Source organism: Pteropus medius, unplaced genomic scaffold (genome assembly GCF_902729225.1).
Source record: "Pteropus medius unplaced genomic scaffold, Ma_sr-lr_union100, whole genome shotgun sequence".
NCBI classification, from domain to species: domain Eukaryota; kingdom Metazoa; phylum Chordata; class Mammalia; order Chiroptera; family Pteropodidae; genus Pteropus; species Pteropus medius.
The window spans coordinates 8,398,117-8,424,442 of record NW_024342471.1 but is presented as its reverse complement, the minus strand read 5'-3'; the positions used below and the strand labels follow the sequence as shown (position 1 = coordinate 8,424,442).

The 26,326-nt window shown below is 34.8% G+C and overlaps 1 protein-coding gene and 1 pseudogene across 11 annotated transcripts in view; both read left to right on the top strand.

The window, feature by feature from the left end:
- Positions 1–26,326, top strand: part of NCOA6 (nuclear receptor coactivator 6) — an 89,969-nt gene that overhangs the window by 1,269 nt on the left and 62,374 nt on the right. Inside the window, exons 2-3 of one of the 11 annotated variants that reach the window (XM_039864122.1) lie at positions 4,611–4,779; positions 13,837–13,914. The exons of 7 other annotated variants lie outside the window; for them this stretch is intronic. The gene's annotated coding sequence lies outside the window, so the exon portion shown is untranslated. Of the gene's footprint in view, positions 1–4,610; positions 4,780–13,836; positions 13,915–16,360; positions 16,422–26,326 lie in introns of those variants that run through there. 3 more of the 11 variants (XM_039864121.1, XM_039864124.1, XM_039864123.1) reach the window with 3 other exon arrangements.
- LOC120604189 (uncharacterized) lies at positions 14,658–14,776 on the top strand (annotated as a pseudogene).

The window sequence follows — 26,326 nt, the reverse complement described above, 5'->3', positions numbered from 1 at the left end:
AAACTACAGAGGCCTTAGATATCATGTAACGATTTCATATGATGTAGTGATTTTAGCTGAGAAATGGAAAGGTAAAGTTGACTTCCTAACATCTTAAAAGTTAATGGCAGAGAGGGTACTGGCACGCAGGTCTGCTGCCTCATTCAACACACTGCTTTAGAGGAATTTGCTAGCTGGGAGAAAAATGTTAAGTCAGGCATGGCAGCTTATATCAAAGAATTATTAATTTATTTTGTTTCTCTAATGAGTTTGTCAGTTCAAAAGCTGAGGGGGGATACAAAAAAGTATAGGTAACCAGCTATTTGATAATTTCTAGTTCACTTCCATTTGTACAAAGAAGTTATCTTTGGGATCCTTTTGACTTCTAGAGTTTTAAGAGTTGCTGCTTTTAGGTGTTTAGTGTAGAGCAAAGGGACACACACACACACACACACACACACACACACACACATTAAAAAAAAAGCGAATAATGATAGAGACCCAGGATCTCTATCATGATCAAACTTTAATAGAAATTTGATCATGATAGAGAAGAGTTCAAAGTTCACATGGGCTATGGGAGAGTTCTGAGGGAAGCTATGGAAATCAGTCATGAGACAGTAGTTCTGGGGCTCCCATATAATCAAAAAGGACTCAACAAAAATGTTGTCGACATTCATAGCAATAAGTTTTTCAATATATGTTCATTACGGGTATACAATATATATATAAAGCAACATGATTTATTTGTTCTGGATCTTTCTAATGCAGGAAAACCTAATCTTGTCAGTTCCATGGGCCCCTCTAGCATCTACTGAAGCCTATGAACCCCCCGCAGAATATATATTTAATTGCATAAAACAAAATATATTCGATTACAAGGAAAACCAACTGTATTGAAATACAGTTACAAAAATATATGAATTATGATATAGTAACATAGATTTACTTCTTTGTCAGTACACTATAAAGTTTTATAATTTTAAAGATGTGATGAGTACAAGTAATACTTTAAGATTAATCTGCAACAACTGTCATATGATATAAAGTATCTGTGATTACTGTTACAGTCACAGATACTGTCAATTATAGAATAGTTTGTTGCTCACATTAATATTTGAAGGAAACGACAACTCGAGGTTAGTGAAAATAAAGAGGTAATTTATTTTCCTGTAGTTCATGGACCCCCTGAATTCTATTTTTGGGCTCCCTTCTACAAACCCCAGGTTAGGAAACTCTATTCTTACTACCAGGCACATCTTCCATTCAACATTTACTGTGCTCTAGACATCAACTGCATGTTAAGCATTACGGCAGGCTTTAAGGATTCAGAGGTCTTTAAGGCAGGGTTTTTTCACTTCGAAAAACATAGACATGTAACAATGATAGTTCAGGATGGTAAATGCCAAAGGAGAGTTCTCAAAGGTTGTGAAGACACAGAAGTGGGCATATCTCTGCTATAGGAATCAAGGAAAGTTTTGCGAAGGGATGACATTTGAGATGTATCCTGAAAGGTAGAAGAGTTTGCCAGATGGAGAGTTAGAAGGAAGAGCTTTCCAGGTAAAGGCATGCATTTTCAAGGAACATATTTGAATGTGGTTGGAGGGGAGTGTGTGTGTGTGTGTGTGTGTGTGTGTGTGTGAGAGAGAGAGAGAGAAGACAGACAGACAGACAGACAGAGAGACAGAGTGACAGAGGACAGAGAGACAGACAGAGAGAGAAGAGAAGAGAAGACTGGGGAGGTTGTTTGAAATCTGAATGTGAAGGACCTTGCTAAGGAGTTTGGACTGAATCCTTAGCTGATAGAGAGGTATTTAAGGTCTTCAAAGGCAGGACCATATGATGAGGTTTAAATTTTAGGAGATAAATGGATGTTATTTAGGAGGGTAGACTGGAGAGCCGGGAAGAAGTAATGACGGCTTGGACAAAGGCAGAGGCTTTGAGCATTGAAGAGCATTAGATTTTCCTGGTGTTGATAATTAACATTGTGAGTGGTAAGAGAGGGAATTTTTTAAATTTCTAGTTTGGGATGGTGGCTGTCAAAGAGGTTAAAAAAAGATAAAAGGAGAATGAGGTGAGAATCGTCACAGATAATAAGATGTTTTTTGGTAGAGTAATAGACTTTCGGAAACCATTGCAAAGCTGTCAACTGTGGTATAGTTTTTGCTTAAGGAAATCAGAGATAAGTGTCAGTAGACATAAAAGGCAGTGAAAGATAGGGAAAATATTCCAAAGTGTAGGAAAATCACAACCATCTATGTTAAGGGTTTGCAAACCATAGCCCATAGATCAAATCTGGCCTACCACCTATTTATGTAAACAAAGCTTTATTGGAACGCTAGCACACTCATTCATTAACATATTGTCTTTGGCTGTTTTCACACTACCAATGGCAGAATTGAGTGGTTATAACAGAGAATATATAGCTCACAAAGCTGAAAATATTTACTATCTGGCTCTTAATAAAGACATTTGCCAGTCCCTGATCTATGTGTCTGAATGTTGGATGTTTAACTTCTGGTTTGCCATCCAGTTCCTATACGATGGAGAATAACCATTTTTTCTGTCCTTCTGGTTGAGTTCCCCGTGCTTTGTGTACCTGCAGCATCACGTAGACCCCTGAATGTTTTATATTGGTCAGTGATGCCAAGGTCTGTTCTGGGATCTGCTCTGTGGTAACTGTGGGTGTTGAGACCATACTTGGGCTTGTTTTGCCATTTTTCTGTTGGGTTGTCTTTTTCAAAAGATTTCTCTATGTTTTCTGATTATTAAACCTGAGTCGGTTATATTACAGGTGTCATTTCCCGGTTTGTTGCTAATCTTTTTAATCTTGTTAACTTGTCTTTTGTTAAAAAGAAGTTCTGAGTTTTAATAAAGTCAAATTTATCAATCTCCCTCCAAGTTCTTGAAATTATTCTTTGTGTTATCTTCTTGAATCTCTACTGATTTGTTTTTGATGTTTAGATCGAATTGTCTCGTGTGTGGTGTGAGGTAGGGTCCAGTTTCATTTTTTTCCCTCTGTATGATTTATTATCCCAGCACCATTTATTGAATGGCCTTTGTTTTCACATTATGAGCTCTTTTGGTCAAGTCTGAGGTCCTAATTGCAGCTTCACTGCTTGTTAATTGTGTGACCTTGGACAGGTTGCCTCAGTTTCCTCATCTTTAAAATAGGATAACAGTATTTATCTCATAGGATTGTTGTGAGGATTAAGCGAGTTGAATAATGTAACATGTAGAACACTGTGACACCTAGAAAATGCTTAATAATGTTAGCTGTTATTTAGCACTATTGTTCATTTCTGATTCCCAGAACAGAGTAGAGGCTCAATATGTTCAACACAATTGTAGAATTAGTTTGGTTTTCAGGTCAAACCAGTGGTTGAGAGCTAGGGTGAGTGTTGCAAGAGATGCTTCTAGGTTGTCGCTTAGTCTTAGCTGCTGTCTTAGACTGCTAGGTTGGAACTTCTCCCACCCCAACATTTGTTTTACAGAGAACTTCTGTAGCAGAGGGTGCAGATTTGACCTGCAGGTACCTTTTGTTTGGCTCATACAATATTTTTAATGTCTTAAAAATTTATACAAATTTCAGAGTTTCTGACTTACCTTGAAAAATTGAAAGATCTGTCAGTGCCAAGCCCATATTCTCGCATAGCAATACATTAAAAGCTGAAGCTTTTAGGAGGGGTTATATGTTTCCTGGTTTTCTATGCAGTCCTTACTACTCATTTGCTTTGCTCATTTACTTATCACCCTATAGGCATTTAATTTTCTGGTTTTTACTTTACTGAGATTTTAAATATTCTGTCTTCTAAACTAATAAATGACATATTAGGATAGGGTCAGAGTGGCCAGAAATTGATAGAAGAGTTTATCGGCAGATAAAAACTAAAATCTATTTCTAAGCCTGACTCATACTTGATCATAATGAATAAAATGATAATTGAAATGAAAAGATGAGATGAGATGAAATTCAGTTCAAATCACTGTATATTTAGGCATCTATTCTGTGCTGGGTACTACATTAGGAATGACCACATTGGTGATAGAAAAGAAAATTAGCTGGCCCACTTTACGAAATACTACAGAAGAGGTCTTTTCACTTGTGATGTACAGTTATTTTCCAAGAGAGCAGTTGGATGAAAGGGAGGAAATACAGGAATTCATTTATTTGTCAAACATTATTGAGCCCTACCATGTACATTGGGCTAGAACTCTGTAGGATACAAAAATGAATCTAGCCAGGGTTTAAGTGCCATGTGGGCTTTATGTAATGGAGCTGGTACCTGAAAGAAGTGGCCTTTAAGTGGGGATGCCAAGAATGATTAGGATCATAATACTTGGAGATGAGACATAATACTTTGTAGGCTGAGTGAAAGTATGATTGTAAAAATAGGTGTTTAGGAGATAGTAAAGAGTCCAGTTTGGCTGGAAAATAAGATTGTGACAGGGCTGTTGGAGTTAAGGCTGGAAATGGAGATTGAAAAATAGCAATAATAATTGTAGTAGCTCACATTTTTTGCACACATACTATCTGCCAGATAATGTGTCAGGCATTTTCAAAGTAGTAGTTCGTTTAAACCTCGTAACAACCCTGTGAGGTAGACACTATTTTTTATCCCTTTTTATAGATAAAGAAACTGAGGAATAGAGCTAACAATTGATGGCGAAAGAACTTGAGTCCAAGCAGCCCAATTCCAAAGCTTGTGTTCTTAGTCTGCATACTGTACGACCAAATCATGGAAGGCTTTGAATCCTTTCCATTCCCAAGCTGGGAAGTTTGGACTTGATTGACTAATGGTGAGTCAGCAAAAGTTTTTAGCCCTATGGTGACATAATTAAAGCTGTACATTAGGAAAGTAAGCATGGTTGTGAAATGTAGGAACAGCATGGGGAGAAAGTAGAGATATAGAACTAGTTTACTTTCTCCGTCTTCACTAAATTGGGTGTTCCTTGAGAGCTGGCCTATGTCTATTTCTTCCTTTTTCTCTGGCCCCAATATCTACCTAGTATGTTGTCTGGCACATTTATTTATTTTTTTAAAATCTTTTTTTATCTCACTTTATTCCAAAAAGACTTAAGGTGGCTGCCTAGGAGCTCAATAAACATTTGCTGAGTTAATTAATAAACGACCAGAGGTATGTATAAATACCTACATAAAGGGAGTACAATGGCTTTGTTAGAGGTAGTAATGCAGCCCTAGAATTTGGTGGTAAGCTATATTTTATATATGGACCCTATAAAGCAAAAAACAAAAAATGAAAAGATAAAAACAGAATCACATCTTGTGAAGAATTGTATATTCTAGGTCAATTCATATTAATTATGTCAGTTAAAAAGATGAACTCATAGAAACAATGGAACGGCAGTTGCAAGGGACTGGGAGGTGGGGGAAATGGGGAGATATTAGTCAAAGGGTACAAACTTCCAGTTATAAGATGAATAAGCTCTGGGGATCTAATGTACAGCATGATGACTATAGCTAACAACGCTATATTACATACTCGAAAGTTGCTAAAAGAGTAGTCTTAAATGTTCTCATCACACACAAAAAAATATGGTAATTATGTGAGGTAATGGATGTATTAACTAACCTTATTATATTTGTTGTATGTTTCTCAATATATACATGTATCCATCTTGTACACCTTAAACTTACAGGTTATGTTATATCTCAGTAAAGTGGGAGAAAAAGCTATGTCAGTTAATATAATGTTATTGGTCAAATTCAGAGGATATTTATACTTCAAATAGGTATTTAGGTTTGTATTTATCATTAACCAGCTGTATATCCGTCTCCCCCACCCCCACCCCCCACACACAAGGAGGCAACAAAAGTTTCCATTAACCAGATCCTTTTTGAGCCACTGAATATGGTACTGATATTAGTTCCATAGTACCATTTATGTATGTTTTCTAAAAATCAGATAGCAACTGATCGTTAGAAATAATTGCAAGTTTGTGACTCAAATTCCTGTTCTGGATTTTTCTGAGGGAAATTATTTATTAGGTTAAGTCCTTTGCCATAATCGTAAATGTTATGTGGAAGTAATGTCGTCCCTTTTACAAAATACAGACTTAAAAAATTCAAACACTTGGGAAAATTCAAAGACACTATGGTTAACTACCAAATACCAGTAAAGATGGGAAGACAGGCAAACCACCATCTGACTAGACTTAATAGAGACAGGTCAGTAGACCCTAAATGGATTTGTTAAACAGTCTTTCTCATTGTAGATATTAGTTAACAGCAGTATGTGCATAACGCACAATATCAGTGTAAAATATATTGATATAACTAATATAAGTAAAGTTGAATCTAGGAATGCTTCCTAAAGAAAACGAGTCTTTGAGTTCTTTTAGGTTGTGTTTAACTCTTCAATGTATGTGGAGATGACTTAGAAGCCTTGAGATTAGAATAAGTATGTATGGAGAAAAATTTGATTAGTATAGTCAGCATATGTTGACTGCCTACCAGCATTGAGAGGTGTATACAATTGATGAGTAATTAGTTTCTGCCAGCCAGGAAACAATTTATATTTTGTAATGTGAATTCCCATAGCACAAGCCTGGTTTAAATGAGCTTGTGCTATGGGAATTCAGAAGAGAGAGAATCACTTCCACTTGGAGGATCAGAGAAGGCTTCATGGAAAAGGTGGTGTATTACTTTCCTAGGGGTAGTCACAAACTGGTTGACTTAAAACAACAAAAATTATTCTTTCATAGTTCTTGAGGCTAGAATCTAAATTCAGGGTGTTAACAGGGCCATGTTCCCTCTGAGAATTTAGATAGAATCTTTCTTGCCTCTTCCTAGCTTCCATCGATTCTTGGGGTTTCTTGGTTTGCAGCTGCATCATTTCACACTCTGCCTCTGTTGTCATATGGTATTCTCCCTGTATGTCTCAGTGTCCAAATTTCCTTATTATAAAGACATCAATTAATATTGGATTAAAGGCCTACCCTACTCCAGTATTACCTCAACTAATTAGGTCTGCAGTTATCCTATTTTCAAATCAGGTTACATTGTGTGGTACTGGGGGGTTAGGACTTATGTTAACATCTTTTGAGGGGAGGACACAATTCAACCCATATAAGGTGACATGATACAGAGGTATTAAATTAAAATTTACTAAATAAAAGAAAGGGCAAGATTGCAGCAAGCTGAGTTAAGGAGAAAAGAACCGAGGGATTGATGGACATAGGAGAAAGCATAAGGAAAATTTAGGAAATGAAATAGTGAGAAGTCTGGTTTGCTAGTGTGTTGAGGAGTGATGGGGAGATAAAGCCAGAGTAGTTTCTTGGGGCCCTAGATGCTAGACCTAGGACATTTGAATGTTTCTAAGTGGGAGCAAGATGGCACTACAGAATTTTTAAATGGTGGATAACTGATTCAAGCTTTGATTAACCAATTCAAGCCTTAGGGAGATTCTGTGATCAGGAGATCATGGATAAGTAGACACTCTGAAGATAAACAGATGGCTGATGATTTAACACACCCAGCTTCCCTCATTTGCCTATGCCAGTAACCTTTCACCAGGACAGTCAAGAAATTCCTCTTACATAAAAAACAAAACCAAAAATAAAACAACAAAAACACCACCACAACAAACTTTGAGGATTTTATTAGCCTTTTGGTCAGTCATCTGTAGGCATTGAGATACATCAGCTTTCTAGGTTCTAGTCAAAAGCCTCTCTATGGATTTCAGTAGTAATAATGTTGCTCTTCATTTTCTTTCAAACTTCAAAATCACCTCTTTTCCATTCTGTTTTTTACCTCTTGATTTTTCTCTGAACCCTTTTCAGTTTTTCCATATCTTTTTAAAAATCTGACTAATGAAAAGAATTGAGGAAGATTATGTATGTACAAGCCAATGATACATTCTTTTTGTGTCCTTTTAATAATAAATAGTTATGTTGACTTTTTTTTGTCCACAGTAAGACAGTATTCAGATTGTGAATACTCATTCAGATTGTGGTCAACAGTAGTCCTCAGGTGCTTTTTCTTATTCGTACCTACACAGTTCCTCCTGATTCTGTATTTGCATTGTTCATATTTTCTCTAAGAGTATGTGTCTTAATGAAATTTTTAAAATTGTGTTAAAATATTATGGATGGATAAGCACATGACTTCCTAGTCACTATCATATGTGTGTAGTGTTTACAAGTTTAATTTATATAGGTTTTTATAGTCTTTTCATTTGGCAGTATATCGATCTACTTTTCCACTTATCTATATAGTTATCATTTTTAATGATACACAATAACCAAAATTTAAATACTTTGGTTATTTGGCATTTGGGTGATTTTGAGTTTGTTTTTATTTTTGGTTTGTAATTCTAAATTATACTGTTGTAACATCTCTTTATAAATCTTTTTCCTCTAGTTTTTTTTTGAGAGCATTTTCCCTAAAATGATTCAGTTAGGTCTAAAGATAACACTTTTTAGCCATATTGTCAAAGTATTCTTTAGAATAACTACCACTTTATATTGCCACTAGCCACTAGTTAATATTGGATTTTGTAATTTTTTTTCTTCCAGCATAGTGGTACTTCACAGTTTGGTGGGGGTTTTGATATTTTAAAGCTTCATTATAAAAATTTCAAACATACAAAAAAAACCCCAGAAATAGTGTAATGATAAACCTTTTAAAAATAAAGATATACTATGTTTTAAAATATTTTAACGTCCATCTGTTACAAATAAGGACATTCTACATAATCACAGTACCATTATCACATTTAATAAAATTATCAGTAGGTGGTATATTTAAGTTTACCCAATTGTCTTCAAAATGTTCGAAGTGGAATCAAATTAAGAACCATGCATCATATTCACGTTATTATTTTTGTAGTCTTTAAAAAAAAAAAAAGTGGAACAATTCCCATTTTTTTGACTGCTCCCTTACCTCTTTTTTCCCATGGTTGATTTGTTGAGACTAGAGCAGTTTTCTTGTTGAATATCCCACATTCTGGATTTATCTGATTGTTTGTGATGTTTAACTTGTTCTTTTATTCCTTGTCTTTCTCTAAACTGGAAGGTTTAAAGACTTGATTAGATTCTAAAGAATTGGTAGATCTAAAGAACTGATTAAATTTTAGTTACACATTTTGGCAAAAATACTTAATAAATATTCTTCACATTGCATGATATTACAAGGTACATAAATGTATTGTTGTCCCACTAATAGCAACTTTGATTGTAGGGTTAAGGTTGTGACTGACAGGTCCCTCCATTGTAAAGCTGCACTTTTTTTCTTTTGTAACTAGCAAATATGTGTTTTTATTTTTATCAGTGATGAGCATTTTTTCCATCTTGTTTGAACTAATTTTCATGTCATTTTGTTCAGTAGTGTAGATTTAGACCATTTTGTTCAGTAGTGTAGATTCAATATTTTCCTTTTATTTGTACCATGTTTAAAATTTTTATTTGGTGTAACAAAGAATGGTGCATTGTTATAAAAGATAAGTTTCAAATATAGCTAAAAATAAAATATAATTTAACAAAAAAAAGATACAGAATGTAAATATATAATGGGGCATTTCTTTGACAAGATCTTGTGATAAGACATGTTTGCTTTTTGAAAAAAATGTTCTAAGCAGACAAACCTAAAAACAAAGCTCTTGAATCAAAAGCTTCTTTTATTTTCCTTTTTGAAATAGAGGTAAATCCTAAATTCATAAAAGTTGTTTTACATACTAACAAAAAAATACCCAGAATTTATTTTTGTTCTTTGTTCTCTGTTTCATTTGGCATTTGGCTTTTATACACCAATCCTTTATTACTTTTAAATAACTATTTTTCCTGTCATTCCTATTAAAGATTTTTTTTTCTTATTTCTTCTTGTTATACTCAACTAGTACTTTCTTTCAAACTATGAAAGCAGTATAGGCTAATTGAGAAAAGCTGAGCATCATTTGAGGTACATGAAGAAAAAACCAACTGTCTCTCCTCTTGTTCCTATCCTGTAAGCTACCCAAGCATCATAGCCCTGTGTTTCCTCCATATTTTTCTCTATGCTCTTAAAAACACAAATGTACATATTGATTTATTTTCTCTTATTTTATAAGGTTATCATGATGCCATACACATTCTTCAACTTCTATTTTTTTACTTTATAGGATATCATGTTTTTTATATGATTAAATAGATATCTGATTCTTTTTTCAGCTGCATAATATTCCATTTACATAAGTTTCTCTCAATGAACATTCAGATTGTTTCTGATTTTTTCTCCATTACAAATAGTAGACATCCTTGTTCATATACCTTTAAGAAATGGAGGGGTGGTTCCATAGGGTAGTGGTTAGCACGTCTGCTTTACACACAGCAGGTCCTGGGTTTGCACCCCAGGTGGAGCCACGGACCATTCCCTGGTGCGCCAGGCCCATCCCCCGTGCCCTGCACGCGGCGATCTGTGGGAGGAGATGCCCCGCCTTCAGAGATATAGTTCTTCATGGGAAATGGCAATATCCATAGGTCATGGGTGAAAGTATGTGTGTGTGTGAGGGGGTGGGAGGGGGAATTAAAGAGGGGAAAGAAATGGAGCTTTTACTTCTGTAGGATAAATTCCCAAATATGAGTTAAAAGATAAGCTTATTTCAGTATTATGAACTGCCAGGTTATTTTTAATAGAGGTTATTGCAGTTCTTCTCACTGGCATTGGATGGACAAGTATCTTTTTAGTTTTTGCTAATCAGCTGGGTGAAAAGTTTTCTTATTTAATTTTAATACTCCGGATCATTGATAAGTTGCATATATTCATTGGATATTTGCATTTCCTATTCTGCAAGTTATCTTTTACTGTTCTTATTTTTCTCTTGAGTTGTTAACTTTTTATTTTTTAATCAATTTACAGGTGCTTTAGTGTAGTTGGGATATTAACTCCTTTTTGTTGTAGGGGGCAAATATATTATCCCAGGCTATAATTTTGCTTTTAACTTTGTGGTTTCTTTTGACATATAGACGATTTTAATTTTTACCAAGTTATGTCTGTTGATATTTTCTCTATGACTACCAGGTCATCACAACCCATCCTGAAGTTAATAATTCTTAAATTTTATTTTTATATTTTTGTTTATTGTTATTACTTTTAATCCTAATTCTCTCTTTTTTTTCATTTTGGGCAGAGATTTATTTCTTTGTTTTTTAATATTAATAAACCTGTTCTCTTGCCATCGAATTTCCTTTTCCGATCAAAAAATTATCTCTGTTCACTAGAGATAAGCATAGTATCACATTTTCCAATTTTTAAATAATCTCATTTGAACTTTGAAGAAAATGTCTTTCTAGTTGTTTCATTTTGAATGTTGTACCCGTGTTTGAAAGTATTAGGATATTCACCTAATACAGTTCTGTCTGCAGATTTGCTAAGTGTATCATCTGAGTCATCAATAATGATGAAATGGTAGCTACAGGAGATGAAAGCTGATCTTAGGACTTCAGCATTTGATTTAAAAAGTGACAATTATAAGAGCAAAACAAAACGAAAAACAATACTATCATTGCGAATATATTAAGACCCTGCAGAAGAAGAAACAGTGGCACTCCTAGAATGATGGTGTAAGAATTTCTCTAACTTAGACCCAAATCTCATGATTTAACTCTTTGGAAACTTAATAGAAAAAGAAAGCCATTGTTCTTTAAAGTTCTCTTCCATCGTCATATGGTAAGACATCATTCATTATCATTGTATTTGTGCCTTTATAATTCTTTTAAAATTAAGTATTTCGTTAGTAACAAAGTGTCACATAGGAAATGAAAGACTTCCCTACTACTAAGAAGTTTTGGAGAAGTCATTCACTCTAGCCTTAATTTTTCCATCTGTTCCATGAGAGTATTGGACCAGATTATTGCCAATGGCTCTCTAGTTCTTACTCTGTTCAGATTCTTATCAAGTTATTTTTAGGGAATTTTTTATTAGTTCCTAGAGTGTAGGATCTGCTCAACTTTTCAATGTCATTTGTATATTTAGAGCATGGACTAAAAGACTGGTACTCTAGATGTGTTATTTTTTTATTATAGCTCTATTATGATTGAAAGAACGTGGTGGTGTTCATAATTAGAACATAATGTATGAGGTAGTTTTTCTCTAAATTTTACTTTATCCACCTACTATAGTATCTAACACGATGGGAAAAATCTCACTGAGCCTCTGATTTATTCTTTTGGTTTATAATATACATAATTAAATTATTAACTATATCTGTGTTAGGATGAGCACGAGTTTTAGGGATCTCAGATTTCATATTTTACTAATTTATCTTTTGTTTCTTATATTAACATGTCAGGATTGAGATTTAAGAGTTAATGTTAACATTCCCTAGTTTATTAAATTGTCTGTTATCCCTACCAAGAGCAAACCAGTGTTACAGTATTGAAATGCTGATCTGCTTGACAGGCATTTTATTGATCCTTTCAGGGAACTAAATTTCTCTGATTTGGGTGGAGGTTGCATAAATTTTCCTTTAGAGCCCTGGAGTTGGGAATAGGAGGCATATAATAGTTTTATAAGAACTTCATGAGAAGGCATAGGGAGGATGGGATTGGATCTTACTTTAGTTGTGCCATGGCAAATTGTCTGACAGTTCACATTTAGTTGTTTACATTTGAGGCTATGTGGTTAAAAGATCAACTTAATTTCTTGAGTACTGTAAGTATAATGCCCAGACTAAGGTTTATAAGGCAGATACTATAGGAATTCTAAGATTCTTATGTTACAGAGCTACTTAAAACATTTGAATAGAGATACTCATTTGTTAAAGGAGAGCATATAGAATAATAATTTAAGTTCTTGATAAATAGTCCCTGAGTTTTCTTAAGTCCAGAAGGAACCTGAGATTCTGTTTAGCTCTAGCATAGTGGCTCACCTTCTCATTTTATAATTTAGGAATCTTGGGCCCAGAAAGATTGTGTCCTGCCCAGAATCATACATACAACAACTTTATGAGAAGATCATGACTAGAACTCGGGGCACACCCTGCCAGCTTGGCCTAGCTCTCTATTCTGTTACCCTGTTTTTTATTTTCATAAATAATGCTAGTCTGTTCTCAAGATACACCCAGTTGAATTTACTATTAATCAGTTTTACATTTGTCTGTATTGAAAACATTTTTAAAAGTGCATGTCAAGGTTAGGAAATTGTTTCATGGGTATTAGGCTTTATTTAATTTTCTTATATGAATAGTGCAACAGCTGTGATGGTGCACAGTTGTGAACCAGGACATCTGTGTTTTCCATTTATTTGTTGCTTGTTTGTTTTTTACAGTTGTCATTTATAATAAAGATTTTTTTCAGAGTACAAGTGGGAAAGTAAATGTTAAATTAAAAAGTATAATCAGCATATTTACAGCTTTACAAAAAGAGTAGGAAAGTGACAAGAAAGACTCTATAACTACATATGTGACCTATGGGAAGTCATGTAACCTCGGTGGGACTCTGTTTCTGCTCTGTACTTAATTAGAGTCCTTCAGGGGTTCTGCCTAGGACAACTGTATCTGTTTTTAATGTCTGTTAATTAAAGTGTAACATACATAACACAAAATACACAAATCATAAGGGTAATGAATTATAAAATGAATATCCTAGTGTAATCACTACTGATCTATTTTGAAAAAGCTTCCTTGGTGATTATGATGAGCTTTCCTTGTTTAAAAGCAAAAAGAAAGAAAGAAAGAAAGAAAGAAAAAACCCTGGACTTGAGATTGTAGACAATCTCGTCTTTTACAGCTTTTTCAAAACAGTGGTAGAGAGAATGAATTTGGGCAGTCACAAAAATTTTACTTTGAATAGGTTTATTGGACTTATATAGTCTTCTGATATCTCTTTTCTTCCTCTTTGCCCTTTTTCTTTTCTGTTTAGGTCCTGGATGGAATGGCGAGGGGTCCTACTGAACCCCTAACTATCTTTTCTGAGAGTGGTCAGAGAGTTCTTAAACAGGTCTGTTGATTCTATAGAACACAAATGCAAGTTTGATTTATTAAAAGACTTGGTTTCTACTTAAAGGATTGAATTAAAAGTAGACTTTACTTTTTGAAAAAAGAAGGCATTTTTAATCTCAGTGTCTGTATTTTACTTTGGCAAACTGCATTTGGCCTGTTTGGATTGGACCTAAGGTGACCAGATTAAGATCTGCTTCATAGAAAAGCAGTTGAGTCATGTCTTCATTAGTTATGTTGGATATATGTAATATGGCATAAATCTTTATTGGTTACATGGGAAGTACCAAGAAAAGAAGAAAAGATCAGTATCTCAGTTGTTCATGATTCTGGATGGTAATGGAGGCATGGATAAATCCAAGAAGGAAAATATTTATTTGGCCCTCTTTCTGATGTTCTTAGAATTCATAACATTGAAAAAAGAAAATCAAAGCTACCCTGCAAGTTTTCTGATTCAGAGAGGGCAAGTGTATGTAGTTTTTTTTTTTCATTCATCTATCTACCTCTCTAATCACCATGAATGAACTTTATCAGTTACTCAGATAACTCCAGGTCAGTGATTTCCCAGGGTTGTCTTCACATAGGAATCACCTATGGAACTTGGCAGACTACTGATGCCTTTGTCTTCCTCTCACCCCTCAACTTCCCCTTCCTCACCCCATTGTGATTAAATTGGCCTGGTGGTATGACTTGGGCTTTGGAATTTTTAAAAGATGCTTAGGTGAATCTAAAGTGCAGACAGGGGTCTACAGCCATGCTACCGTGAACAAGCCTGATCCTGTCTGATCTTGGAAGCTAAGCAGGGTCGGGCCTGGTTAGTATTTGGATGGGAGACCACCTAGGAAGACCAGATGCTGTAGGTGTAAAAAATAAAATTAAAAAAGTAAATAAATAAGGGATTGTAAGTTGACAAGGTCCTTGAAATCTGTGAGGTCAACTAAGGGTTGCCTCGCCTAAAATAAATACATAAATAAATAAAATAAAAAATAAAGTGCAGACAGGTTTGAGCACCTCTGCTTTAGCTAGTTAAAGCAGATCTGGCCATTATGAAACTTGTGACTCTTTTTTTTTAGATAAATATATAAATAAGGGGATAAATATTTTGATTTAAGAATCCTGCGCTTCAAATCTAAATTCTTACTAGAATGTAAGCTCCATAAAAGCAAGTACCATGTTTGTTTTTTCTTCACTATTCCATCTTTAGCGTTTACGACAATATCTGGCACATATTGTATGCTTAAATATTTGTTGAATGAGTGAATGAACCTATCAGTCTCTAGTGAGCTGAGAGTATGCTTTTGCCTAGTACTTAGGTGGTCTGAGATATAGAGTGGGGCGATGGTGAAGAGCCCAGCCTGTAGAAACTGACTGCCTGGGCTCAAATTATGGCTCTGTCACTTCTTAGTTATATGACTGTAACCAAGTTTCTTCTCTGTGCCTCAGTTTCCTCAATTTGTAAAATACAGTTATAGAGTCTACTTCATAGGGCTGTTGAGGGGACTAATTGAGTTAATAATGCAGAATGCTCAGAACAGTATCTGATATAGAACAATATTCTGTAAGTTTTAGCTACTGTAGAATTTAAGAAGCCCTGGATTCTTTGCATTTTGAGTAATCTATCTAGAATACTGTTTCAGGGCTAAGGTAGAATAATAAAATCAGCTGCATTAGATGTAGTTAAAGAAAGCTTGATAAAGAAGGTGATTTTTTTTGTGTGTCAACTTAATGAGGTATAATTTACATACAATAAAATGCATCCATTTAAAAGTGAACCTTGTTTTGATGAGTTTTGACAATGTGTTTATTAGTTTATAGTATTTATTATGAAACAACCACACAACCAACATACAGAAAATTTCCATCACCCTGAAGTTTCTTACACTCCTTTGTAGTCCGTCCCTCCCAGAGCCCCACCTATACTATATTACTTTGCATTTTCTAAAATTTTATATAAATGCATTCATGTTATATTCTCTCTTATGTTTAGCTTCTTTCATTCAGTATAATGATTTTTATATTTATCCATGTTGCATGCATCAGTAGTTCATTCCTTTTTCATGCCTAGTATTTTGCTGTATAAATCTGTTTATCTGTTCATCTGTAATGGACATTTGGGTTGTTTCTAGTTTTGATGATTGTGAATAAAGCTGCTATATATATTTTTGTAGACCTGTTTTCATTTATTTGGGAGTAAATCCTTAGCAGTGGGATTGCTGAATTATATGGTATAGTATCTTAACTTTTTAAGAAACTGCCAAACAGTGTTAAAGGAGGTAAATATTCAGCAGGATTTCCAAGGAGGGTACATTAGTTATTTATTATTACATTAAAGTACCACAAATTTAGCAGTTTAATATAACACATTTATTATGGCACATTTTCCATGGGTTAAGAATCTGGGTATAGCTTAAGTGGGTCATCTGTTTCAGGGTCTGTTACAGGTATCAGTCAAGGTGTCAGCCAGGACTGGAGTCTTATCTTCGTGCTTGACCAAAGAAGGAATTGCTTGTAAGTTCACTTGGTTGTTGGCAAATTCACTTCATCAAGGGATGTTGGATGAAGGGCCTTGATTTCTCACTGGCTGTTTTGGCTGGAGGCTGCTCGCAGTTCCTTGCCATGTGTCCTCTCCAACATGTTAAGCTGAGAAGCCAAGAGAGTCTCCTAGGGAAATAGAAGTCACAATCTTTATAACCTAATCATGGAAGTGGCATCCCATCACTTTTGCCTCATTCTGTTAGAAGCAAGTCACTAGGCCAGCCCACACTCACAGAGAGGATATTACACAAGGACATGAATACCAAGAGGCTGGAATAATTAGTGGCCATCTTAGAAGTTTATCTACCATAGAAGGTATGGCTTAGTGCCAGGCTGGGACTTAGGACTTCATGGGGTGGGGCGGGGCATATATGGATCAGAATTTATTTTAATTATTTAAAAAAGTATTTATTTAAATTATTTTCAGGTATACAGTACATTGGTTAGACATCTATGTAATTCATAAAACGATCCCCCCATTTGCTCCCTCCCTCCCCTGGCCCTCTACCTAGCCATCATATTAATGCTAACTGCATTCCCTATGCTGTGCTTCCCATCCCGTGACCGACTATCACCTACTAATTTGTACTTCTTTAACCCCCCCATCCTCTCAGCCCCCCAACCCCCTCCCCTCTGTCCATCACCAAATTGTCCACTGTATTTGTGAGTCTTTTTGATAAGTTTGTTCTTTTTGTTCCTTAGATTTTGCATATAAGTGAAATCATATGGTATTTATCTTTCTCTTTCTGACTTATTTCACTCAGCATATATGTATTTTTAAAAGCATTTCGTTATGGAAATTGAGACAGATACAAAAGTAGAATACTACCATAAACTCCCATATACCTTTACCCAACTTTAATAGTTTATTTTCAACGTTGGCACTATGGACATTTTGAGCTGGACAGTTCTTTGTGTTGGAGACTGTCCTGTACATTGTAGGATATTTAACAGCTTCCCTGACCTCTGTGAGCAATATTCCATTGTAGGGATGTATTTTATCCATTTACTAATTGATGGACATTTGGGTTGTTTATGGTTTACTTTCAGTTTGAGACTGTTACAGAGTTCCTGTTAACTTTCATAGACAAGTCTCTGTGTAGACATGTTTTCATTTATTTGGGGTAAATAATCTAGGAGTAAGATTGCTAGGTCCTATGATAAGTATATGCTTAACTTTATAAAAAAAAACCTGCTAAATTGTTTGTACCTTTTAATATTCCCACTGGCATGAGAGTTCCAGTTGTTCAGCGTCCTTGCTAAGATTTGATATCATTCTTTTAAATTTTAGCCATTACAGTAGGTGTGTTATTTCTTTGTGGCTTTTTTTTGTTGGTTTTTTTTTCTTTTTTCAGTTACAATTTATATATAATATTATATTAGTTTCAGGTATACAACATAGTGATTAGATATTTATATAACTTGTGAAATGATCACCTCAATAACTCTAGTACCCATCTGACACTACAGTTTTTACAGTATTATTGACTATTCCCCATGCTGTACTTTACATCCCCATGACAATTTTTATAGCTGCCAATTTGTACTTCTTAACCCCTTCAGCTTTTCAGCCATCCCCCACCCCTACATTTTGGTGACCATCAATTTGTTCTCTGTATCTATGAGTTTCTGTTTTGTTTATTCATTTATTTTATTTTTTAGATTTCTATATATAAGTGAAATTAAATGGCATTTGTCTTTCTCTGTCTAACTTATTTCACTTAGCATAATATCCTCTAGGTTTGTCCTTCTTTATATATTACCTATCAGTGGACACTTAGGTTGCTTCCATATCTTGACTATTGTAAATAATGCTGTGGTAACCATAGGGGTGCATGTATCTTTTCAAATTAGTGTTTTGGATTTTTTTCAGGTAAATACTCAGATGTGGAATTGCTGGGTCATGTGATGGTTCTGTTTTTAATTTTTTGAGGAACTTCCATTATGTTTTCTATAATGGCTGCACCAATTTACAGTCCCACTAAGAACGCATGAGGGTTCTCTTTTCTCCACATCCTCGCCTACACTTGTTTGTTGATTTATTGGTGATAGCCATTCTGACAGATGTGAGGTGATAACCTCATTGTGGTTTTAATTTGTATTAGTGATTAGTGATGTCGAGCATCTTTTCATATGTCTGTTAGTAATCTGCATGTCTTCTTTGGAGAAATGTCTGTCCTCTGCCCCTTTGTTTGTTTGTTTATTGGGGTAACATTGGTTAATACAATTATATAATTTTCAAGTGTGCATTATAATTTGACATCTATATATTCTATTGTGTGATTACCACCCAGAGTCCAGTTTCCTTCAGCTACCATATATTTGATCCCCTTTACCCATTTCACCCACCCCTTTCTCTCCTATATTTGACCCTCTTTACCCTGTCTACCTCTTCCCCTCCCCCACCCCTACCCTCTGGTAACCACTAGTCCCTTGTCCATGTCCCTGAGTCTCTGTTTGTCCTGTTCATTTGTTGCTTTTAGATTTATATCCTACAATTAAGTGATAATTTGATTTTCAACTTTTTCAATCTGGCTTATTTCACTTAGCATGATTATCTCGAGGTCCATCCGGATTGTCACAAATGCTCTGCCCATTTTTTAATCGGATTTTTTTGATGTTGAGTTGTATGAGCTCCTTTTAGATTTTAGATATTAACCCCTCATCAGATGTATCATCGGCAAATATCTTCTCCCATTCAGTGGGTTGTTTTCTTCTAGTTTTATGGTTTCAGGTACTACATTGTCTTTAATCTATTTTGAGTTTATTCTTGTATATGGTATAAGAAAATGGTCTAGTTTCTTTTTTTGTTGTATCTGTCCAGTTTTCCCAACACCATTTATTGAAGAGACTGTCTTTACCCCTAATTGTATATATTTGCCTCCTTTGTCAAAGATTAATTGACCATATTGGTATGGGTTTGTTTCTGGGTTCTCTATTCCTTTTCTATTGATCTATGTACCTGTTTTCATGCCAGTATTATGCTGTTTTGATTACTATAGTCTTGTAGTTTAGTTTGAAATTAGATAGCATAATACCTCTAATTTTGTTGTTCTTTCTCAAGAGGGCTTTGGGTATTCAAGGTCTTTTGTGGTTCCATATAAGTTTTAGGATTGTTTATTTTAGTTCTATGGAAAATGCTATTAGTATTTTGATAAGGATTGAATTGAATCTGCAGATTGCTTCGTGTAGTATGGACATTTTAACCATGTTCATTTTTCCTGTCCATGAACACAGTATATCCTTCCATTTATTTATATCTTCTTCAGTTTCTTTCTTCAATATCTTATAGTTTTCCAAGTACAGGTGTTTTACCTCTTTGGTTAAATTTATTCTTGGGTGTTTTATTCTTTTCGATGCAATTGGAAATGGGATTTTTCCTTAATTTCTCTTTCTGATAGTTTGTTATTGGTGTATAAAAATGCAACCAATTTCTGAATATTAATTTTGTATCCTGCTACTTTATTGAATTCATTTATTAATTCTAATAGTTGTTTTGGTAGAATACTTAGAGTTCTCTCTACATAGTATCATTTCACCGGCAAATAATTTTCCTTTCCAATTTGGATACCTTTCTTTGTGATTTCAGTTTGCATTTTCTGATGACCGATGATTTTGAGTATCTTTTCATGTGCTTATTGTAAAGTGTTCAAATTTTTGCCCCCCTCAAAAAAAATCTTTTGCCCTTTTATTTTCCCCTTCTTTAATCCCTGCCCCCATTTCCACCCCTATGGATGTTGCCGTTTCCCCTTAAGAACTGGATCTCTGAAGGCGAGGCATCTCCTCCCACACGCTCACAGCGTGCACCCCTGGCCTGGCGCACGGTGTGTGTGTCGGGGGGGGTGGGGGGGCTGGCACACCGGGGGATGGTCTGTGGCTCCACCTGAAGTGCAAACCCAGGACATTCTGGGTGTAAAGTAGATGTGCTAACCACTACACTATACTGCCACCCCAACTTTTGCCTATTTTTTATTGGGTGGTTTCTCTTATTACTGAGTTTCCTTTGTCTCTTTCCCTATGTGTGTATAAACATACACAATTAAGAAAATTGAGATGATGAATGCAGTTTATATACTTTTTATATTTTAAGAAATGAACATTTCCTGTGATGTTAAATATTTCTGAAAACGTGAATTTTAATGGAGAGGCAGTAGTTGAGTATATTTCATGCATTGTTTAAACCATTTTTTGTTGAACTATGAGCTAGCTGCCAGTTTTTCACTATTTTTAAAAATTTATTTATTTTTATTATGGTGATAGTTAATGAAATCTAGTGTCAGTGTACAATTCAACAGTAAGGCATATATATATATGTATATATATATATATATATCATTGTGTGTTCACTGCCCACAAAATTTTTCACTATTAATAATATTTTGGTGAACATCTGAATATAAATCTTTAACCACATCTTTATTTCATTAAGTTAGATTCCTAGATGTTAAGTTTATAGTAAAGATGTTAAGGAGAATGAACATTTTGAAACAAAATATGAATGTTAATCTATTTCATTGTACATTTACCACAATGATTTTATTTTAAAATTCTTTGCAATTCGATGTTGAAAGGAAGGTATATTTCATTTTGCTTTTCTTGGATTACTTATGCAATGTAACAAACTTTATTAATGATTTTTATTTCTGATTTTATAAATTGTCCATTTTGGGGGTCGATTTTTCTGTTGGAATGTTAATGTTTTCCTTAATTTTAAAGAATGCATTTAACTTTAGCTAGAATTTTTTTAGTATACATTGTTGCTGTGGTCTGAACACACCCCTCACCCCCAAATTCATATATTAAGATCCTACTGCTCAATGAGATGGATGGTACTAAGAGATGGGCCTTTTGGGAGATGACTAAGCCATGAGGTTAGAACCTTCATGAATGCGATTAGTGCTCTTATAAAAGAAACCACAGAGCTCTTATAAGAGAAACCACAGAGATCCCTAACTCCTACCACCATGTGAAGACACATTGAGAATTTGACAGTCGGTATCCTGAAAGAAGGTTTTCACTGGAACCTGACCATGCTGGCATAATGATCTTGGACTTCTCAGCCTCCAGAAGAGTAAGAAATAAATTTCTGTTGTTTATAAGCCACCCAGTTTGTGGTATTTTGTTATAGCAGCTCGAACAGACTAAGAAAATTATGAGGTGAGAATTTAATAAAAATTCTTCTAGGTAGTCATCCAATTTGTCCCTAACTATAAAACAAAATCATCCCCTGCACAAAGAAACATGATACAACATTCATTAATGAACAATCAGAAGAGAACTAAATAAAAAGAAAAATCACCCACAGCAACCAGCAAAACGGAAGACAGTATTTGCAAATCATATAGCTGATAAGGGATTTGTATCTAAAATATATCAAGAACTCTTACAACTCAATAATAAAGAGAAATATTCCAATTAAAAAATTGGCAAAGGATTTGAATAGGTATTTCTACAAAGAAATTATGCCAGTAGCCAGTAAACTTGAAAATATGCTCAACACTATTAGCTTTCAGGGAAGTCAAAACCACAGTGAGATCCACTGCATACCCACTAGAATGGCTATAATGAGAAAGATAATAATAAGTGTTGTTGAGAATGTAGAATGATATAACTGCTTTGGAAAACAATCTGGCAATTCCTCAAAAGGTTAAACATAGAGATGATATATGACCTAGCATTTTCACTACTAGGTGTATGCATATGTGTATATATGTACCCCACAGGAATGAAAACATACATTCACATAAAAACACGTACACAGATATTCCTAGCAGGATTATTTGTAATAGTGAAAAGTAGAAACAACCCAAATATCTATGGGTAAATAAATGTGGTATTTCTATACAGAAATATTATTGGTAATTTAAAAAGTGAAGTACTGTTACTTGCTACAACACCTTGAAAAAATTATGCTATGTGAAAGAAGCCAGTCATAAAAGACTACTTATTGTATGGTTCCTATTGTATATCTAAAATAAACTAATGCTCCTTGACCTAGTCTAAAACTCTTTATCCTTTAATAAGGGTGTTTAACCCATTAAATTAATGACACAGCATATTAGCAAAATTGTTCATAGAACTCAGATGAAGATGATGATTAATAGTTCATCTTTATTTTATACCTTATAGGTCTTTTCAAAAATTATTTTTTTAAAATAGTATTTGATGATTATTTAAACTTAGCCCTATGTTTAACTGATTTAATCTCTAGTCTTAAGGTCTTTGTTTTTGGTTAATTATTCAGATATATTTAGAAAAAGTACTTGATTAGTATACTTTCACCTGAAAGTATCTTTATGTTGATTTCACACTGAATGATAACTTGGCCAGGGAGGGGACAGAATTATTAGGTCTCATTATTTTCCATTCCTGATTCTTTACTATGTTGCCATTGTCTTCTGATCTTGCAAAAGCAGAAATCTGAGGCCAGCCTGATTTCTGGTCCCCTGTGTGTGACTTTTTTTTCCTCCTGTGTGATTGTGGGACATTTTCTTTATCCTTGAAATCTAAAAGTTTTACCAGAAAAAAATCTAGTCATCACTGTCTCTTTAGTAATTTTACCTGGTATTTTGTGAGTTCTTTTGAGCTAGAGATGCAGGATATTCTTTGACTCAGGAAAATTTTCATTTCCCTTTTTAAAAATCTTTGATTATTGTTTCTGTCCATTTGTTTCAGGGATAACAATTAATTGAAGTTTATTTCTTCTCTCCTTATCGGTCTCATAGTTTTCATTACTTTGTCCTTACCCTCTTTATTCTTGAAGAGTTCCTCAAATTTATCATCCCCACATTTTCTAATTAAGTATTCTGCTCTTTATCTTTACTAGTAAAGATTTTAATTCTGCTTGGACATGTTTACTTATTTTTCCTTTTCTTTTTCCTTTCTCTCATTTCTACTCGCATTTCAACTAATTTTTTTTTTCTACTTGTGAACTTCGATATCATATGTGTTTTATCAAATTTGATCAGAGTACTGTATTTGATTTATTGTCTGAATTACAAATACAGAGTTTCTCTTTTGTGTTGTGGAATGTTTTTTAATCCATCCCCTCAGTTGTTCCTTCTTGAATATGGAGAGGGGTATACAGGTCTAGCAGTTGCCAAATAAATAGTGTAGATAGGTTCCCTCACTGACTACCTGGTAGCTGTATGAATTCTCCTTTCAGATGTTAAGCTAAAGAACTAATTGATGCACATAGTTTCTTAATACTTCTTAGTGTCTAGCATTCATTCATGTGCCTTCTGCTGATTGAGGGGAGGAAATCTACTCCTCTGGGCTGTTAATTTGACTTTGGAAAAGAGAATTTGTTCTCTGATTGTTTGAAGACTGGGCTATAAATAACAGTTTCTCAAAGTAATGCTCCCAGGGCTTTTGTTCTCTCAGCCCTTCCTGTGTCCATCTTCAGATCCGAGGATGTATGTACTACTTGTATGTTATAGAATCTGAAGTAGATAAGGAAGGCTATGGGCATGTAAGAGCGGTGACCATTCTAAATGGGTCTCTTGTGGTAGGTTGGTGTACCTCACCATCACCGCCTTGGAGCATGTAGTTGGAGGAGACAGAACCACACTTTGGAGGTTAGTTAAAAATCTTCTATCTTTCTGCCTGGTTCTATTGTTGCATCTTGATCCCATTCCTGCTCTTTGACAGAAAAGTCATTTTGAGTTCAACAGTTCTTTGAACCCAACAGTACTTTGAACAGCAGTCCTAGTTTCCAGTGCCTTAATAACTTTGACTCATTGTTTCCATATGTATGTTAATGAAAAAATTAGAGTAGAGGCAATGATAGAGATGAACCAGGCATTGTTAGGTGGTCTCCATTTTCACTTCTAGCTTGGGGTTAACTTTTTGGAAGGAGGAAGATGAGAGAAGAGTGTGGAGAACAGCTACAAAGGAAGAGTTAAACATCTTGCACCAAATGATTTCCAGTTTCTCAGGGAAATACGATAACACTGAAATAAAATGGCCAAGGTTTAAATAGTCATGGTGTCCCTAGGTCTGGAAAGTATGTTAGCCCCTCATTTTCTAAATGACAACATGGAAGCTAAGAAAGCATAAGAGACTCCAAGGCCACAGACATAGAAAAGATCAAGATAGAATTCAGGGTGATGTAGTTTACTTTTAGATTCTGTTTTGTTTGATTTTTCTCACAAACAATACGGTCTTATATTACTATGTTAAAAGCAAAAAAAAAAATTAAAGAAACAAAGTTTTTAAAGAGCAATGTATAAAACAGTGTATGAAAAGTATGGTTCTAAATTTGGGCTGCATGTCAGCATTACCTGGATTGTGTTTTAGATACCTAAAGCTCAGTCCACAGTGCAGACCTAGTATGACTCAGGCATTATTATTTTTAAGTTTCCCCAAATAATTATAATGTGTAACCAAGATTGAGAGCTTCTGAAGTTCTTTTAAAGAATATACTCATTTAATCGCAGGTATTCTTACTTCAGCCATTTTGGAATAGTTAAGGCAGTTCTAATTAGTGAGTATTGACGTAAAATAGATTGGATCACTTGGTTCTGATATTTCTGCTAATGATGCACTGTGTATGAGTAGGTAGAGTCACCCAGATGAGAAGACAGTTTGGTATGTGGTGGAAGAAGCACTGAACTTGAAATTGAAAGACCAGGATCCCTAGTCCTGATGCTGCCACAATCTTAGCCTGTAAATTCAGTCAAATCACAATACCACTGTCTAGATTTCATTGTTTTCTTTGAGAGTGGGGGAGTTTGACTGATTATTCTGTAAATTTCTTTCTAGCTCTTAAATTTCAAGTTAGTTTGGGTGAGGGAGAGGCAGTTGGTGGACTTTGTGTGACTGAAGAATAGGTGAGCAAGGGAGGCCAGGACACTGATAGCATTGTTGAAGGAACCAGCTGTGGGATGAGAGGACAGTAGGTAGGGAGGAACAGAGTGTGTGAACAATAGAGCCTGAAGATAAGGGGGTGGGGTGGGGTAGGGTTGGGGAACAAGTGTGGGAGACTGGCCTAAGGGAATAGTGTTGGAGGTGGTTGCAGTGGCTCAGGACCTAGTAATGATGTGGTCCAGGTTCTTACTTTACTGTTAAGTGACTCACAGGAGAAATGTGGTCAGAAGAGCTTCCCTTAAAACAAGGAAATAGAAAGAGGATATTTTTGTTGTTGCATGTCTGATATGTGGTAAGAATAAAATATAATTGCTGCTAAGGGTTTAAGAGAATGGTAGGTAGCTGGCTTTTGTTTTCAATAGATAATACATTCACATGGTTCAAAAATCAAAACATAAAAAAGATATACATTGAAAAGTCTTGATCCCACCCTCAGCCCGGTGGGCCTTATTTACACACCCTCAACTTTTTAATATGAAAATTTCAAACACACAGAAAAGTTGAATAATAGTGATATTTTGCTATATTTGCATCCTCTTTCTATCTGCCTATCTTTGCTGAATACTTTGAAAATCAGTTGCAGACATTATGACACTGCTTTAAATGCTTCAGCATGTATCTCCTAAGAATAAGAATACTCTCTGTATAATCACAAATAACATTACCACACTCAAGAAAAAAAATTTAAGTGCCCTAATATCTTTTGTTACTCATTTCACATTCAGTTTTCCCCAAATATCTAAACATTATTTTATGGCTATTTTCTTCAAAGCAGGTTGAGCAACGTTCATGTATTGCATTTGGTTGTAATGTCTCTTCTGTCTCCTGTATCTAGAACTGTGTCCTCCTTCTAATTATTCCCCAAAGATTTTGGGTTTTGAAGAGACCAAATTAGCTTTATTGTAGCATGTTTCAAGTTCTAGATCTGAGTATTTCTTCTTGTAATTGATTACTTCATGTAATTTTTTCTTGTAAGAATTTCTGTATGTAATTTTTCTTGTTATTCTATC